This window comes from Lissotriton vulgaris, chromosome 4_1 (assembly GCF_964263255.1).
Source record: "Lissotriton vulgaris chromosome 4_1, aLisVul1.2, whole genome shotgun sequence".
NCBI classification, from domain to species: domain Eukaryota; kingdom Metazoa; phylum Chordata; class Amphibia; order Caudata; family Salamandridae; genus Lissotriton; species Lissotriton vulgaris.
Window position 1 is genome coordinate 998028917 of NC_141691.1, and position 17082 is coordinate 998045998.

Consider the following 17082-nt stretch of genomic DNA (forward strand, 5'->3'; position numbering starts at 1 on the left):
GGAGGTGTTCAATTGCCTTGAAAACAGAGGATGAGTTGTCTGGGACGTAAGTACAGCAACTGGCTCCGATGATGCGGCATGCTCCTCTGCGATCTGCTAGTACCACATCTAGAACAATGCGGTTCTGTAAAGCCACCAGGCGGACCGCCTGAAGCTCAGCTGTGTTGTTGGTGAGGCTGCTAGCAGTGACGTTCAGGGCTGTTTCAACTGCTTGAGCTAGCTGCCGGATGGCTCGGCTGTTTTGCATCGGACTTCATAGCGGGACGAGTCCTTTTGCCGCCTCGAGGAACTGTGATGTGGCGGAGTCTGCTTGTTCTGTGTCTTTGGAAAGCCTTTCTCTGTGATGGTCTGCAGGTGCTGTGTAGGTTGGAGGCAGAACAAAAGCAATGTAGCACGTGCCCCCCAGCCATTTGGGAGCCAGGTGTAGGCTTTGGTACCTCAGATGAAGTACATGTTGGGTGATGCAACAAATGAAAGGGGGTCGGCAGTGTTCAGAGTATTCGTTGTTTGACAAGAGCTGTGACCCACGATCTTAGTCCCATGGCCTCCGATGCAGACAGCGCCTGAGACATTCACCACAGATAGGGTCACTGTCAGAATTGCGGCAGTTCGTTTCTTTAGATAGGAAAAGGTAGGTCTGGCTGGGTTGTTGTACACTTGCATTTCAACTCGTTCTTTGGCGGGAATGTTCATTGGAAAGTTTGCATTCGAAGTCAGAGGGCAGAAGGGAGTGGATGTTCTTCCCGTTTTGTTCAGCCAGAACTCGTTGTAAAATTGTTTGATTGTCCCATCGGATGTGGCATTGTCTTTGTAGCTCTCTTGCAGGAGCATTAACCAGGCGAGGCAAGATCCATGAACAGAAAAGGGTGAAAGGATGAAAGGAATGGAATGTTCAGTGGCATGAGGTAGCAACTCACAGATCCAACAGTTTGTAGCATTTGCGGCAAGATTGTGCTGGTGCAATAATTGTAAGAAAGAATTATTCCAGAATTCTTTGCATCGTTCTCAGAGGCGTGGTGACAGTGACACTAGATAGTGTTCTTTCTTGGTGGTGGGTTGCACGGTGGGTGACATTGTCCTGTAAGCGGGAGCACTCTCTTCAACGATCCAGACTGTGACCATCAGCAAGAGGCAGGTGAGAGATGCTGCCACAAGGGTAATTTTCTTTGTACTGTGCAATTTGGCAAGTTTGGAGTCGTCGCGGTGGTTCTTCGGTCGTCCGGGTTCTTCCATCACCTTCAAGAGGCTCAACGACTGGCAGGACCACATACTTTCGTCTAGCGTTTCTCCTGGTAGCATCGGTAGTGTTAGCTACCGTTCTGAGACTTTTGACTCAGTTAGTGGCCTGCTTGTCGGGGCACTCTGCTTTCGTTGATCTCAAATTGTACCCTTTCTTGGATGGCACCATGGGGTCGGGAAACTCTGCGAGTTCAAGTGTCTCTGTCTGTGGGTAGCAACTCAGGGCTGGTCGTTCTTTTGTCAGGAGCTCTTCTTGGCTGTTCACTTCTTCGGGTGCCGTCAGTGTCGCCGATATCTTCTTACAGTGGTGCGCATGAAGCCAGTTTCTTTTTCCTTCCACTCGCAGGGCAGTTCGGGTGGTGATCAAGACATGCCAGGGGCCCGTCCACCTGGGTTCCAGATTCTTCGACCTCTGAAAATTTTGCATCAGCACGAAGTCCCCAGGCTTAATATCATGTCCTGGGCCCCTGGACACATCTGGTATGGTTTGTTGCACCTGTTGGTGTATAAGTGTTAGTTTGTTCGTTAATTTGTACAAATAGTCGGACATTAGTATGTCCGGGACATCATTAATGGAGGTTGGCTTTGGTGCCGCCCAAATGTTCATAGGCCTGCCGAAGACTACTTCGTAAGGGGTCAGTCGGTGTTTTGGTTGGGGTGGAGCGCATTGACAGCAATTCCAGTGGGAGAGCGTCAGGCCATTTGAACCCAGTCGTGGCGACTATTTTTGCTAGCTTCAGTTTTAGCGTGGTGTTGTGTCTCTCTACCAGACCAGCTGATTGGGGGTGGAAAACAGCATGGAACTTTTGCTTTACCCCCAACCCTTTCAGTATGTTTTGTATAACTTCTGCTACGAAGTGGGGGCCATTGTCGCTCCATAAAATTCTACAAAGGCCATATCGGTGGACGAACTCTTTCAGTAATACCTTCGCATTAGCTAAGGCGGTGTTGTCACGGGTGGGGTAGGCCTCCACCCATTTGCTAAAGGCGCACATGATCACTAGCACGCATTTTAGATCATGGCACCTCTCTAGCTGGATGTAATCCATCTGGAGGACTTCAAATGGGTGATCAGGGACTCCAAACCCTCCCCATGGTACTACGGTCCCTTTCCCCGGGTTGTGTTGCAGGCATACTATGCATTGCTGTACTAGGCATTTTGCTGATTCTGCTATCTTGCTGTTATGCCATACTCTGGTGATCAGTTCGGTCATGGGGGCAGATCCTATGTGTGCTGGTAAATGTGCCATGGTCAATATGGGGATCAGATAGGCATTAGGTAGCAGCCATTTGTTTCCGTCTTTTGTCCTCCAGCAGCCTTCCTCTTCTTTCAGTCCCACCCGAGCCCATTCAGTCAGTTCGTCCTGTGTGCCTGTCGTTTGTATGTCCCTTACAGTCATTCTAGCGTCAGTCCATTGTTCTGCTTGTGACCTGGTCACGTACATTCGTGTCGTGGTTCTGTCCTGGGCTGTGGTTCGGGCAGTAATGTTGGCTAATTCGTTTCCCTGTCCAATGAGGTCGGTCACTTTCTTATGTGCATGGCTTTTAATCACTGCTAGCTGCTTGGGAAGGAGGACTGCTTCTGTCAATGCGGAGACTAGATCTCCATGTTAGATGGGTGTGCCGTGTGAAGTCAGGAACCCTCTTTCTCTTCACAGGCCCAAAATGATAAACCACCCCGAAGGCGTATTGGCTATCAGTGTATATGTTTACTGTCGTACCAGATGCTAAAATACATGCTCGTGTGAGGGCAATGAGCTCTGCTGCTTGGGCGGATAGTTGGGCAATGCGGGCTGTCCCTAGGATGGTTTGGGCTGTGGTGACAGCATATGCGGCTGAGGTGGTGCCATCGGGGAGTTTGATGCACGAGCCGTCTACCCATAGTTCCCCATCTGGTTCTGAAAAGGTAGTGTCTCTGAGATCTACTCTACTCTTTGTTTGTTCGTCAGTGAGGGTCACACAGTGTGCAGGGGAGTCACACCAGGTTCAGTTTCGGGTAGAGGTAACAATGTGGCTGGATTGAGAGTGGTGCATCGCTTCATGGTGATGTGTGGTGCTAGCAGGGTCAACTCGTAACCTGTCAGTCGTGCGCTAGTCAAGTGTTGGGTTTTGGTCTGGTTCAGTAGCGTGTCGACTGCATGGGGTACTAACACAGTGATTGGATTGAAGAGCACTATTCCTTCGCTCTGGCGTATGGATACTGCTGCAGCTGCAACAGCGCGCAAACACGCTGGCAATGCTCTCTAGCTACTGGTTCGAGGGTGGCAGAGAAATATGCACACGGGCGATGTTTGTGACCAATTGATTGTGCTAAGACGGACAATGCGCATCCCTCCCTTTCATGTGTGTAGAGGAAGAGTGGTTTGGAGTAGTCTGGGGTTCCTAGAACAGGTGTCAAACAAAGGGCATCTCGCAATTCTTTGAATGCTGACTGGCATTCGGGTGTCCAGGGGAAAGATGAGGGGGTGTCTTTGGCTAGGAGGGAGAGAAGGGGTTTGACAATGAGGCTAAAGTTCGGTAAAAACTGTCGGCAGAATGAGGTGAGGCCTATCAGAGAGCGGACTTGCTTCTGATTCTTGGGAACAGGAGTGTCTAGAATTGCCTGGATCCTGTCGGGTGTGAGGTTCCTCCCTTCTTTCGATAAGAGGTGACCTAAATATGTTACCTGTGGTTTGCAGACTTGCAATTTCTTTCGAGAAACTTTGTGGCCATTTTCTGCAAGGAAGTGTAGGAGTTGGATGGTGGATGCGACGGCTAGTGGAGTGGTGTCTGCTGCTAGAAGGATAGCGTCTACATACTGTATCAACACCACCTCGTCTGGTAATTGAACGGCATCTAACTGTTTTTTGAGCGCCTGGCTATAGATGCTCGGGCTCTCGGTGTACCCCTAGGGTGCTCGACAAAATCTATATGAGCGGGATCTTAGAGTGAATCCGAAAAGATAGCGACTGTCTTGGTGAATGGGTATGGAGAAGAAGGCATTCTTGAGATCGATAACAGTGAAAGTGGTAGCAGTTGACGGAATTAGGGTCAGGATGGTGGTGATGTCAGAAACTACTGGGTACTGTGGTACTACTATTTAGTTTATCTCCCGCAGGGCGATGATGAAGCAGTAGGCTTTTCCATCTCCCTCTCCCTGTCTCTTTATGATCGTAAAATAGGACTATTACAAATATTGCTCACTACCTCTTCTACCACTCCTGCCTCTACTAGTGACTGTATGATCTCGGTCAAGGCTTTCTCGCCCTCTGGCAATATCTTGTACTGGGGTATTTTCGGTAAGGTTGCGTCTTGTCGTATTGTCACGTGTACTGGGTCCATCATCTTCGTCCTACGTCTGAATCAGCCCTAGCCCATAGATGCGAGGGTAAAGTGTCTAGTAGGGATGTGTCTGTCTCAGAAATGGGATACATGTGTTGGGATTGATTATCTCTCGGGTGTTGGTGATTGTCATATAAGATGACTCGTACTCCGACTGGTGAACATCTGATAGTCGCACGGAAATGCTTCAGTAGATCGAGACCCATAATGGCGTCTGGAGTGTTGGAGGAGAGAAGGAACGTTGTGTCGATAACATTGCTTTCAAGTTTGAAGGGGATCGGTCTGGACAAAGGGTTGGTGGAGGGCGTTCCATCAAATCCTATTGAGATTATATGTGAGCCAGACAAGGGATCCCTTGGAATCAGTCGTTTGGATAGCGCACTACGTGTTGCTCCTGTGTCTACCAAAAATGGTGACTCTGTGCCCAGGACCTTTGCTGTAACATAAGGGCCTTGTTGGTCAACATAGATCTCGACTGGATCCCTCCCTTACCCCTGGCCGTCCTATGCAAAGTCATACATGTTGTCGTAATCGGTCTGTTGACACTGGTTCTGTCTAGGGCGGTCAAATGCGTTCACTCTTCCTGGCCTTCCTTCGCTAGCTTCACTTGCATACCCTCTCCCACGTCCTCTTCCTCTCTATTCATTTGTTATCTCCCTCGCACCTCTGCCTCTACCGATTCCTAGCAGAATCGGGCTTTGGGATTTCCAGTGTCTGTACTCTTTACAAAACGCACACTTATCCAGTCCTAAGTCTTGTCGTCCTGTATATGGCGTCGATGAATTACTTCTAGGCGGTTGCGCCCTAGGGGTATTCTGTTGGTATGCTCCCTTATATTGCTCCCTTCCTGTATTCACTCCTTGGAGCTGTGCTATCATTACCCTTTCTTTCAAGTCTTTCTTCTTCCTTTCTGTGGCTCTATCAATCTAATTTTTCTGGTGTTCATAGTACTGGGCCATCTGGAGCAGTTTTTGTGATACTTCTGGTAGCAGTCCCTTAACATAATTTTGGACAAACAAGTGGTGTCCAGTTGCGGTGGATATGTCTTGTCCGCTGTAATCGGAGAACACTATTTCAAATCTGGAGAAATACTCCGAGACGTCCTCTTGTGGTTTCTGGCGGCATGCAGTTACAATGGACCAGTCGATCTTTTTCTCCGGGATCATTGTTTTGACTTTCTGTACTATTTTGTCGGGAAGGTCTAATATGGCTTTTACTGGTTTCTGTCCGGGGTTTCGCTGTTTATCTAAAACACCGAGTTGCTCCCAGGTATGGCCGAGCAGCTCTGTGTGGTCTACTTTCCTAATTTGTTTCCACACATCCGCTGGCAGACATAGCCCAAAGAACAAATCGATATCGGCGAGTGTCATAATGGTTGATCCTAGAGCAGTACCTAACTCTGTATAAAATGCAGTGGGATTCTTACGTAAATCCAGTAAAGATTTACGGAAAGTTAGGATGTCTTGTCTGTCCCATGGCTGGTGTACCCAATTGTAGACCACCCTTCCTTTAGCATCTTGGTGGTTTATGTCATCATTGTTCCCTTGCCCTCTAGGGGGACCCAATAAGGGGCAGCTTCTTTTATTGGCATCATGGTATCCGGTTTTTCTATCGCGGGCCCTGTCATTGTAGATGTCTTATCCTTAACTACCCGTTCTTGTTCGATAAGATGACGGAATACCTCTAGTGTGTACGAGAAGAGTTCCGCTACATCACAGTCGTTTTCATCTCCCGTATCTACCTTTCTATAAAGAGCCATTAGTCGCTCGGGCCCTACATCTTTGTACTTTTCCTCGTAAGCAGCGAGTGTGTGATAACAGAGGCGAACAATGAAGTGTCGCTTGTGGGTTTCGACATAGGAGTTGCACAAGTCGGTTATATACTCTTCGGTCTCTTTCCTATCTATGAGCGTTTTAACTATTTTATCAATACTTGCTCGTTCGTCTTTACTTAATCGTGGGATCCTCGATAACTCTTTCTCTTTTGATTCAGCTTCAACTGACGCACCTTTTGATGAGGCACTAGGCACAAGAGACTCTATTGGTGCTGAAGCCATGAGAGTCAAGGCAACGGTGCTGCCTTCGACTACATTTTGGGTTTCCTGACGTAGTACTTCATGATGAGTGGGGGCATAAGGAGGTGGCATGTAGATGATCGGGGGACCTAATAACAAATCATCATCTATTCTCTGTTTAGCTGGTAACTCAGGGTAAAGAGTCGAGGGCGTTCTAACAGGACATTGGCCTGAAATCTTTGATAACTTTTTACAAGCTTGGTGAGCTGCTTTTCGTATCTCTTTATCTAGTATAGCTTTGTTTCTTTTCTTTCATTGTGTGGCTTCTATTTGCCACAAATCATAGCTGTCAAGCATGGCTGGAGTAGTTCTTTTTCTGCGAAGGGCTATTCCTAGCATTTCTATTTTATCGGGGTCAAGAGATCCCGTCAGTGGCCACTGATTTTCCCGATCTTTCTTAGTACGTTTATGCCATTGTTTGCTATTCTTTACTGTGGCTAATCCATATTTCACATACATGTTCTTATTAGGAGTACCTTCCGGCGGTGCCAGATGACTGACCTCTAATAAACGGTCCGATCCAAAACAATCAAACAATTTTGAGAAGACAGGCATGACGTACAAGCGGTCAACAAAAAATCTCAATAGGTCATGGACAAAGGTCCACACTACCTGTCCTTCGCTGCCTGCAAAGAGGGAATATTCCTATTCTACGTTGTTTGCATGCAAGGAATGTCTCAATTACTACCAATAACTTCAATTAGCGGAATACTAGTATTCGAGCAAACAATTTCAATACAATCAGACAATCAGTTTTGTCGTATATCACGACCTTACCCGGACCGTTATGCACAGTTTCTTCGTCGTCCCCTTCCAGCGCCACGTGTCGCTGATGGGCCTGAAGTTGACATTGGTGCGCCAATTGATGAAAAGCAGCGTGACTCCCAAGACTTTCGATGCCGCTTGGTGCAAACCACCTCTAATTCACCTTAAGATTTAGTGATCAAAATAACGAGGCAGGCGCTGGTAACTGGAAGGCGATTAACAGGTTTATTTCTCTAAAGGAGAATACATCACATCAGACACTGGGGATATCGTCAGGAGGTGCTCTAACTTCATCTCTGTGGCATGGCCTTTTATATGCTTTTTTGTCAGTTTATTACATGGTCAAACATCCTTGGAATCCCCGCCTCAAGCTAGTTCCCACACAAACCCAGCAGCAATTGTCCCCCCACCTAGATCTAACAGATGATCGTTATCTCGCAGCTGGACATTCCGAAAGGATCTAAAAGTATCTGGAATCGGTCAGATCTAAGGGTTCGTGTCTTTGATTAGATCAGGCCCCTTTGTTGGTGAAACAAGCCCTGCCGTGTGCGGGTAATAAACTATTTCCACAGGGGTTGGTTAGTGCCTGGGACCGGATTGAGTGGCCAGGTGCAGGGAAGTGACTCCGGGGCATTGTCATGCTGACAAGATTTTATGACCCTGGTACATGTGTTCAGGCTTGGTCAGAGCGCTGGGGGATGATAGCGAGGGCGGGGTGATTCACAGGTGACCAGCAGAGTATGAAATGGCCGCGATGTCTAAAATGGTTGCTGCTTACGCACACGTATAGGCTCTCACTAAGCAAGATGGCGCTGGCAATGTTCATATTTGTTGTTTCATTTTCTACAGGGTCACACTTGATTTACTCGGAGAATGGTCTCCTGTATAGTGAGCCTAGGGTTGCTGAACCCGGGTCAGCCTGTGTGCTGGTGGTACTCCAGAAGTTCAGAGCCTTCCTACTGGGACTGCCTCATGATATGCCATTAGCAGGACATTTTGGGCAGGACAAGACCTTTGAGAGGCTAGTCACCCACTTTCATTGGCCCCAAATGCGCAAGAGTTCTGATACTCATTGCAGGACTTGTCAGACTTGCCAGGCAAGTGGAAAGAGTGGGAGAAAGCCCAATCAGACCCCCCAGGATATCGCGATTTCGCGATTTGCCGCGAAATCGGCACTTTTGTAAATATGCCGCGATTTTTACTAAAGTGCCCGCGAAATCGGCACTTTCGTAGAAATCGCAGCATTTTTACAAAAGCCGCTATATCCTGGGGGGGTCTGTAAACAGTCCAGCATCGCCCAAGCAGCGGAATGTGTGATGTGATCGCTGGCAGCCGTTAACTCCGGATTCAGACCTGTTGCAGAAAACAAAATGCAGCGCCCAGTTAGGATATCTATGCATTTACACCACCCTCTGCCAGCCTCTTTTATAAACGCTGCCCCGCCTCCTCTCCACTCGGAAAGTTAATGATTTAACACACAACCCCCCCCCCATTACCATGCAGCGAGTTAACTCTCTCCTCCCCCCTGATCCCGAAGCCATTACACAAAGGAGAGTCAGGATTATCTGACAGGGGCCCTTGTTATCCCAGCAGGAGCTGAATGTGTCCAAGATCAGCCAGTGAAAGAAACTGCACGGCCGGCCTGGCCCCGGAGGCATGTCCCGGCACACAGTGCACGGGAAATAAAGACACCGCGCAGCAGGTCTGGCAGGGGAACCTGAGCCTCTGCACAGCTGTCCAGGGTCCAAGCCCGGGGACAGGCAGAAGAAAAGAAACCAAGACTGCTGGCCTGGCTCCGGAGGCATGCCCATGGACAAGCTGAGAAAGGGAACTAAAGTCACTCCAAAGAGAGCCTGGCTCTGGAGGCATGTCCAAGGACAGGCTGGGAATGGGAACTAAAGAGTTACATCTAACTTAGATGTAACTCAATGAAACTCGCAGTTTACGATTTTGCATGACCGTGAATGAGTTGCTTTTGATGAAGTCCCTTTCTTTCCATTATTTTATTTCTGGCGTGCTGCAGCCTTCTGCAGTGGATGCTTAACGCTGCCACAGCCTTGTTCCTGTTTATGTAACTTGTCTAGTTGGCCATCGGACTCAATGGGCTTTACATTTTCTTATCCCACGGGGACAACAACATGTCTTGGCCGTTTGGAGACATACATTCCACGTCGTTTGATTTTTCACCTGAATCAAAACCTTGCACTTGAATTCCTTTCTCTGTGGTTGTGCCTGAGGTTTGTTTGCACTTCGTAGTCCCAGCAAGCATTGCCTTGAAATATCGTTTTTTTTGGGGGGGTTTTTGCCAGGAGGTTGTGTTGTATGCTTGATTCCATTTCCTGCATGTAATGGAGAGAACAAAGTGAAATAGTTATGCAGCAGCATAACCATCCTCTGGATTCATCATAATCCTTGTTTGCTTTTTTCAGAACACACAGCTGCTCTCCAACGATTCTTTGCTTAATGGGAAGTCAGTGCAGGTTTTTTATATCCAGAGACACTGAGCAGAATTTGGGAATCTTTAGCAGAAATCAAGCTGAAGAATTTGGAGGACCTGCAGTTTGCTGATATTGTCAGGGCTTTAAGTGGGCCGGGTCTCATGGGTGATGAGCATTGGCCAGACCCTCCAGTCTTCAAAGATGTTGGTTACTTTACAAAATATTGTGTTTTCCCTCACCTTTAACAATCATGCGCAAAATGCAGCAGTGCTAGCCAAATCATGTTGGCTGATACAACAACTCTGCTTCTCATTTAGCGCTTAAAAGATCAGAGAGCATGCAGATTACATCAGTCTAAAATGATGAACCCCAAACAGTAGTGATATCATAAAACATTTATCCAGTATAGATGATGAAATGCCTTCCCACAAGTCATGAAACAAATGCTGTTTTAGTAAGTGATACCAATTACAGTGGCGGCTCCTCTGCTATGCGGACTACTTTCTAGGCAGATATAGACATGTGCTGGAGCAAAATGCCATCACTGATAACGCAGCTAGGCAAGGGTTAAAAGGGCAGTGTCTCAGGCCATATTCTATAGGTGGGCGGGGCCGAAACGTGAATGACATTTGAAAAGATCACTAGATGGAGACGGCCTGAAAGTCACTCTTTAGGTATATATGTATTTATTTCTATTACGTTTTTTTTTATTGAACATGTTAACATTATTAAACATGAGTCTTATTAGCTACAGCTGTGTCTATGTCAATATAAAGTGTCTACATTGTAAATAAACCAAATATACATAGATTCATGTTGTTAAATAACTCAAAAACTAAGATATCTGTGTTTGTTGTAGGAAAAGTAGCCAAATAAAATGCCGCAAAATTGCCGCTAAATTTCCATATTTGTGCCGCTAAATTTCCATTTTTGTGCCGCTAAATTTGCTAATCGATGCCGCTATATCCAGAGAATGGCTGGAGAGGAGCATTGGGCCAATGCTCCTCTCCAGCCATTCTCTGTGGTCAGTACCCCCTTTGAGCGGGTGGGGATTGACATTGTGGGGCCACTTGACCCCAAGACAGCCATGGACAACAGGTTCACCCTGGTCTTGGTGGACCATGCCACCTGGTACGCGGAAGCCATACCTCCGAGGACAGTGACGGCCCCCGTGGTGGGACGAGCGACTGATGGGAATTTTCTCACGAGTAGGATTCCCTTGCGAGGCAGTGTCTGGCAGGGGAACCAACTTCATTTCCATGTATTTGAAGTCCCTGTGGCAGGAGTGAGGTGTAACTTGCAAGTTCACCACTCCTTATCACCCCCAAGGAAATGGGTTGGTTGAAAAGTTCAACTGAACCCTAAAGAACATGATTATGAGTCTTGAGGAACCCATGAGGCATAAGTGGGACGTCCTTTTACCGTGCCTGTTGTGTGCATGCTGGGAGGTGCCACAGAAATCTCTAGGGTTCAGCCCCTTTGAGCTTCTTTATGGACACCCGGTCAGAGGACCTCTGAGTTTGGTTAAAGAAGGCTGGGAGAAATCTCCCAGGAAACATCCCCAGGATGTATATAGCTACATGCTGGCCTTCGGGAACCAGACTAGGCGTTTCAGGCAACTCGCTGAGGTGAATCTGGAAGCCAGCCAGGAGGAGATGAACCGCTGTTATGACAAGAATGCCACTCTGGTAGAGCTTCAACCTGGCCAGAAAGTGTGGGTCATGGCCCAGGGGAGCCCTGCGCGCTCCAAGATAAGTGGACCGGACCATTTGAGGTTATGGAGCGCAAGAGTCCAGTTACCTACTTGGTGGACTTGCTGTCTCCTAGGAACCCCTTGAGGGTCCTACATGTCAACCGCCTTAAGCCCCACCGAGAGAGGTCTGAAGTGGGAATGCTCTTGGCAACTGATACTGGAATGGAGGAGGAGACTGAGCCTCTTCCTGACCTCCTGTCAGCCTCAGAGCAAGATGGGTCAGTGGATGGTGTTAACCTCTCTTCCACCCTGACCCATGAGCAACAGAATGACTGCCGCCAGTTGCTGGGACAGTTTTCTGATCTGTTCTCCCGAGTTCCTGCTGTCACAGATTAATGTGTCCATGATGTGGACAAAGGAGACAGCTTACCTGTAAAGCAGAAGTCTTACAGGGTAACTGACAGGGTGAGGGCTTGCATTAAAGAGGAGGTCTCAAAGATGCTTGCACTTGGGGTGATTGAGTCATGTAGCAGTCCTTGGGCCAGCCCAGTGGTCTTGGTCCCGAAGGCTGCAGTGCTGGGTGCCACACCCGAACTCCGGTACTGATGAGCTCATAGATCGACTAGGTGCTGCACGTAACCTCAGCAAATTTGACTTAACATCTGGGTACTGGCATATCACCTTGACTGATGGGGCTAAGGAGAGGTCGTAGGAAATCAAAGAACGTCCCACAGGGTTACCACAGAATGGGTAGGAAATGGAGCAATACTCAATAATGCGATTTGCAATAGTTAGCAGTACCAATCATATACTTCTACTGGTTATCAGGGCATAGAATACACATAGTGAATACAATATTATACTCAGAATACCACCACAAATTATGAATGTAATAGCAATAAAGCACACAGTACGTCAAAGGTAAAAAACAAATCGGAGAATAAAGTTTTAGAAAAATATATTACTGTCGATTTATTCAAAGAGACAATTTATCAACACAATTATAACAAATCATTAAAAAACACACAAGTAGCATGTTGTAACATTTTCTAAAAAGGACATTTTTTAAAAAAAACACATAAACATCAGGTTAAAAAGTTCAAAGGAACAGGGGTCGACGCGGCGTTTCGGTTACAGGAAGATAGACAACCTTCTTCAGGACCAAGTTCTAGAAGGAAACATATAATTACTATCCTTTTCAAACCCAATTTTTCATACAGAGTCATTTTCTAAAACAACATTTTTTCTTCTTTAAGTTATAGCCTTTGACAAACGGGGCTGTTGTTATACTTGTACAAATGGTGGAAAAGGTGGTTGGTACGGTATTGCTAAAGTGCATCGCGCATTTATATTGCTACCATTTCGTGGGTCACTACGTTGATTATTGTAGTGATAGGGGAAATCACTAATATGGGTAGATGATACTAATGATCCCCACTGTACATTTATCTAGCATGAATGCCTGAATACCAATCTAGGGCACTTATCAGTGGGTCGCAGTTTCTAAATTTGCGAAAGAATAATTTATCATGATTGTTGTACCCACTTCTGAGATTACCTTGATAGTTTAAGTAGCCTCCAGAGAAATCCAGGAGGGCAATTTGCCGGTTTGTATGATCCGGTAGGGAACTGGAAATAATTCTTGCTGTGATTTAATAAATCCTCAGAATATCTGTGAATGGCAGTGAGATTTTATATTTATAAATTTTGAATTCATGCCCTCTGGATAAAGAACATAAAGACGTGAAGAATTAGCATTATGATTTAGAAGTTACTACCTTAAAATTGCGTGGGGGTTGACCTTGTACTGGTAGTGGGAGCCACCGATATATGTTTCTTGCTGTAAATAAATGCCCCTATTAGTTTATTGCAAGTCAGGAGTAGTAACCAATAGTCTACTGGTCTTGTTTAGTACATAGATTAGACAATTATACTTACCCAGGTTTTAAATTACTGGCAGTAGTGTACGTTACACGTGTTTTTCGCTATGTAGGTATAGCCGCTATATGACATTCAATTCGTGGTGGGCATTGTCCTGCCACTGGTTTCTTTAAAAATAAGATAGAATCTCTTTTTAATGCTTCAGTCTAGATTAGTGTATATGCAACAACCATGATTAGTAAAATGCAATGTTTAGACTTGGAGTATCTATTTACAGTTTATAAAGCGTTTTTTAATAGACTGATCTCCTTACTTATTTTTGGTTTCGGCTTTTAAAACCTATTATACACTTAAATCATTTATTGCAGGCACCTCTCTGGTAAGTATTATCTTGCAATGTTTGTTACTATTAGTATTATGTGCATTGAACAAACGGAGCAGGCTTCCTACAGCAGTAGTTGCCTCACACCCTTATTCAACACTTGTTACTAGTTGTTGGCATATTGTATAATGAGTCAAAACCATGCCGAGTTCGAGATAGAGGAGCAATGTAATACTGATACAATCGACCTTTGGCTTTTATTATTATATTAACTCCATATTCGCATGTTGTCATCTATATATACTACATTTCTATATTCTAAAGTTAGATTAAACTTAGGGCAACGTGATAACTGGGACCTAAGTGTGCCCAGCGTCTTAGTTCAACAGTCTAGCGGAGCGGAAAGCGGTTACGGCGGTTCGGGCAGGATCGTCTTACCTTTGGTTTCTAATACGGCCTCCCTGCTCCCACTACTGTCACCATTCGTCCTCTGTATTCCGCATAAACGAAAGTATCGGAGGAGATCTAGGAAAATCCCTATTTATGCTACATGCAAGCTTATTGGGCGGTAAGAACGTCCCGTCCTGATTGGGCGACGCAGCTATCACATGGTCTGGCGGCGTCGTTTGTTTACTATAAGACGCTATTCAGAAAGGGGATTTAGATCTCTTTCTTTGTATTATATTTCAACAAATTGGGCTTTTACTTAAAAGCTTCCTCAATAGAAAGGGATCTTGATTTCATAAGCTGTTGATAAACGCAAGTATTATCCCGCCATCGGTTTATATAAAGGGGGTTTGCCTGAATGCAATTCCCATCTCCATTGGTAGGCGAACCGTCACATGATGTGACAGCGTCATATGTTTACTATTTGGCCGTGAGGAACGAAATCCTCTGATATCATTGCCTATAGTTAATGATATAGAAACCGGGTTCCGAATTGTGGACGTCCCAGCCCGGGGGAATCTAGTTGATTATGTTTCTTTGGCATTTGCAATGGCAAAATTAATCATACTATTCATGTTTCGAAATAAGATTCATCTGAATTCAATTTAAACTGGGACACAGATACCTGACAGAGAGGTGTAATCAATAATGATATGGTTGCAAGAGTTGAGAGAAAAAAATATAAATGAAAAATTTATTTTTAAAAAATGTTAACTAAGATATATTGAGACTCCTAAAAGGGCACATTAGATTGAGAGTCCTTTAAAAGTAAATGTGTGTGATTACGCCTAATTGGGAGAAGGGCGATTGTCTATTAACCACATATCAATCGGGCGGATCAGGAACGAAGCTGCGTTTCTTATGTGTCTCAAGATCAGTTTATGTAAACGATCTCATAATCTTACTGGTTGTTATATTAGTTATATTATTTTCTCCCAGTCTTCTCTGCTATTAAGACCGGCGCGGACACTGTTGCATCTAGACATAAAGAATTGCTCTCGTCTTTTTCTCTTTTGTGTAAGGTTCCCTCCTCTAGTACCCAGAGTAACATGTTCCAGGCAGCACCAGCGCAGATCTTTGGTATCATGCTTTGCTGATTTCCAGTGCTCTGTAAGGGGGGCACCTATCTTGTTTGTTCGCAGGGCGGATCTATGTTCATTGAGCCTAATCCGAACTTCTCTTGAGGTTTCTCCTATATAGATTAAGTTGCAGGGGCAACTAATTAGGTAGATGACGCTGGTCGTTCTACAGTTCATGAAGCTCGATGGTTTGAGTACAGTATCTTTGATTGTGATTGTATTGCCACGAATTATGTTTTTACAGTTAGTGCAGCCTGAGCAGGGAAAAGTGCCCGTTGGCATCGGGGCACTATCAATACACGGTTGCTTGATTGTGTTTGGTTCCCTATAGGTGTGAACCAGGCTAAGGAGAGGTCATCATTCTCAACACCAGATGGGCATTTCCAGTTCTGTGTTATGCCCTTTGGGATGAAGAATGCCCCTGCCACCTATCAGAGGTTGGTCAACCAGGTATTGGTTGGACTGGAGGAATTCAGTGCTGCCTACCTGGATGACATTGCAGTGTTCAGTGCCAGTTGGGAGGAACATCTGCGCCACCTCTGGGAAGTGTTGATGGCACTGCGGAAAGCATGCCTCACGATCAAGGTGAGTAAGTGCCAGATCGGGAAAGGTTCTGTGGTGTACTTGGGACACCAAGTTGGGAGCAGCCAGGTGGCGCCCCTACAACCCAAGATTGAAACCATCCTGGCTTGGGAGCCACTCAAAACCCAGACAGAGGTGTGAGCCTTCTTAGGTCTCCCAGGGTATTATAGGAGGTTTGTCAAGGGGTATGGCAACCTTGTTGCACCTTGACAGAGCTGACTTCCAGGAAGCAGCCCAAGAAGGTGATCTGGACTGACAACTGTCAGAAAGCTTATGAGGCCCTGAAAGCTGCCATGTGCCACGGCGCCCGTGCTCAGGGCACCCAACTTTTCAAGTGAGTTTATCATTCAGACAGATGCTTCAGAGCATGGTGTGGGGGCTTTTCTGTCACAGATGAATGAGGAGGGCCTAGGCACGCCATGCAGAGTCGCTGAGATTGGGAGCCCTACCTGAGTCCATGAGAAGGGCGATTGTGGTACCCCTCCCCAAAGACCAAAGTTATGGTACTACGTACGTCATCGTTCCGGTCCCTGTCTATGCTCAACATACATGGACTTCAAGATCCTAAGTAAGGTTCTGGCCTCTTGACTGATACCTCACATGCTGGCACTTGTCCATAAGGACCAAAATGGCTTTATCCCGACGTGCAGTACCTCCCTTAACCTTAGGTGACTCAATCGTACCGCTGGCCTGGTCGACAACGTCCGGACCCTCCAAGAACAACTCCACCACGCGCAACTCAAAGTAGAGAACCTTGAGAACAGAGCCCGATGGGAAAACCTCCAAATACGAGATCTGGAAGAGGGAGCGGAAGGCCCTGACCTGGACGCCTTCCTTGAGGGGCTCTTCGCGAACATCCTGAGTCCTCAAACTTTCAAAATCAAACTGGATCATGCCTACCGGATAGGTGGACCGACGACGGGCGAAAGGAGACGTCAACGTGATGTACAGATCCCCATCCTGACAGCGGAGTCCGAGCACTATGTCTGACGCCCGGTGGAGCTGCTCTGTTCAGCTATTGATGAGATCGACCTTGGTTCATCCCCTGACCGTCACCTACCCAACCGGATTTTTTTTCTTCTCCTCATCTCCCTGTCTTGCCCACCCCCCCATCGTATTTATGTGACTGCTTTTTCCTTGTCTCCAATCTATCTGTTGCTATTCAGCATTCTTTCGTTCTTTGTCTACTTCCTTGCTCCTATCCCCTCCCACCTGAATCTTTCCCCTTGCCTGCCTCACCG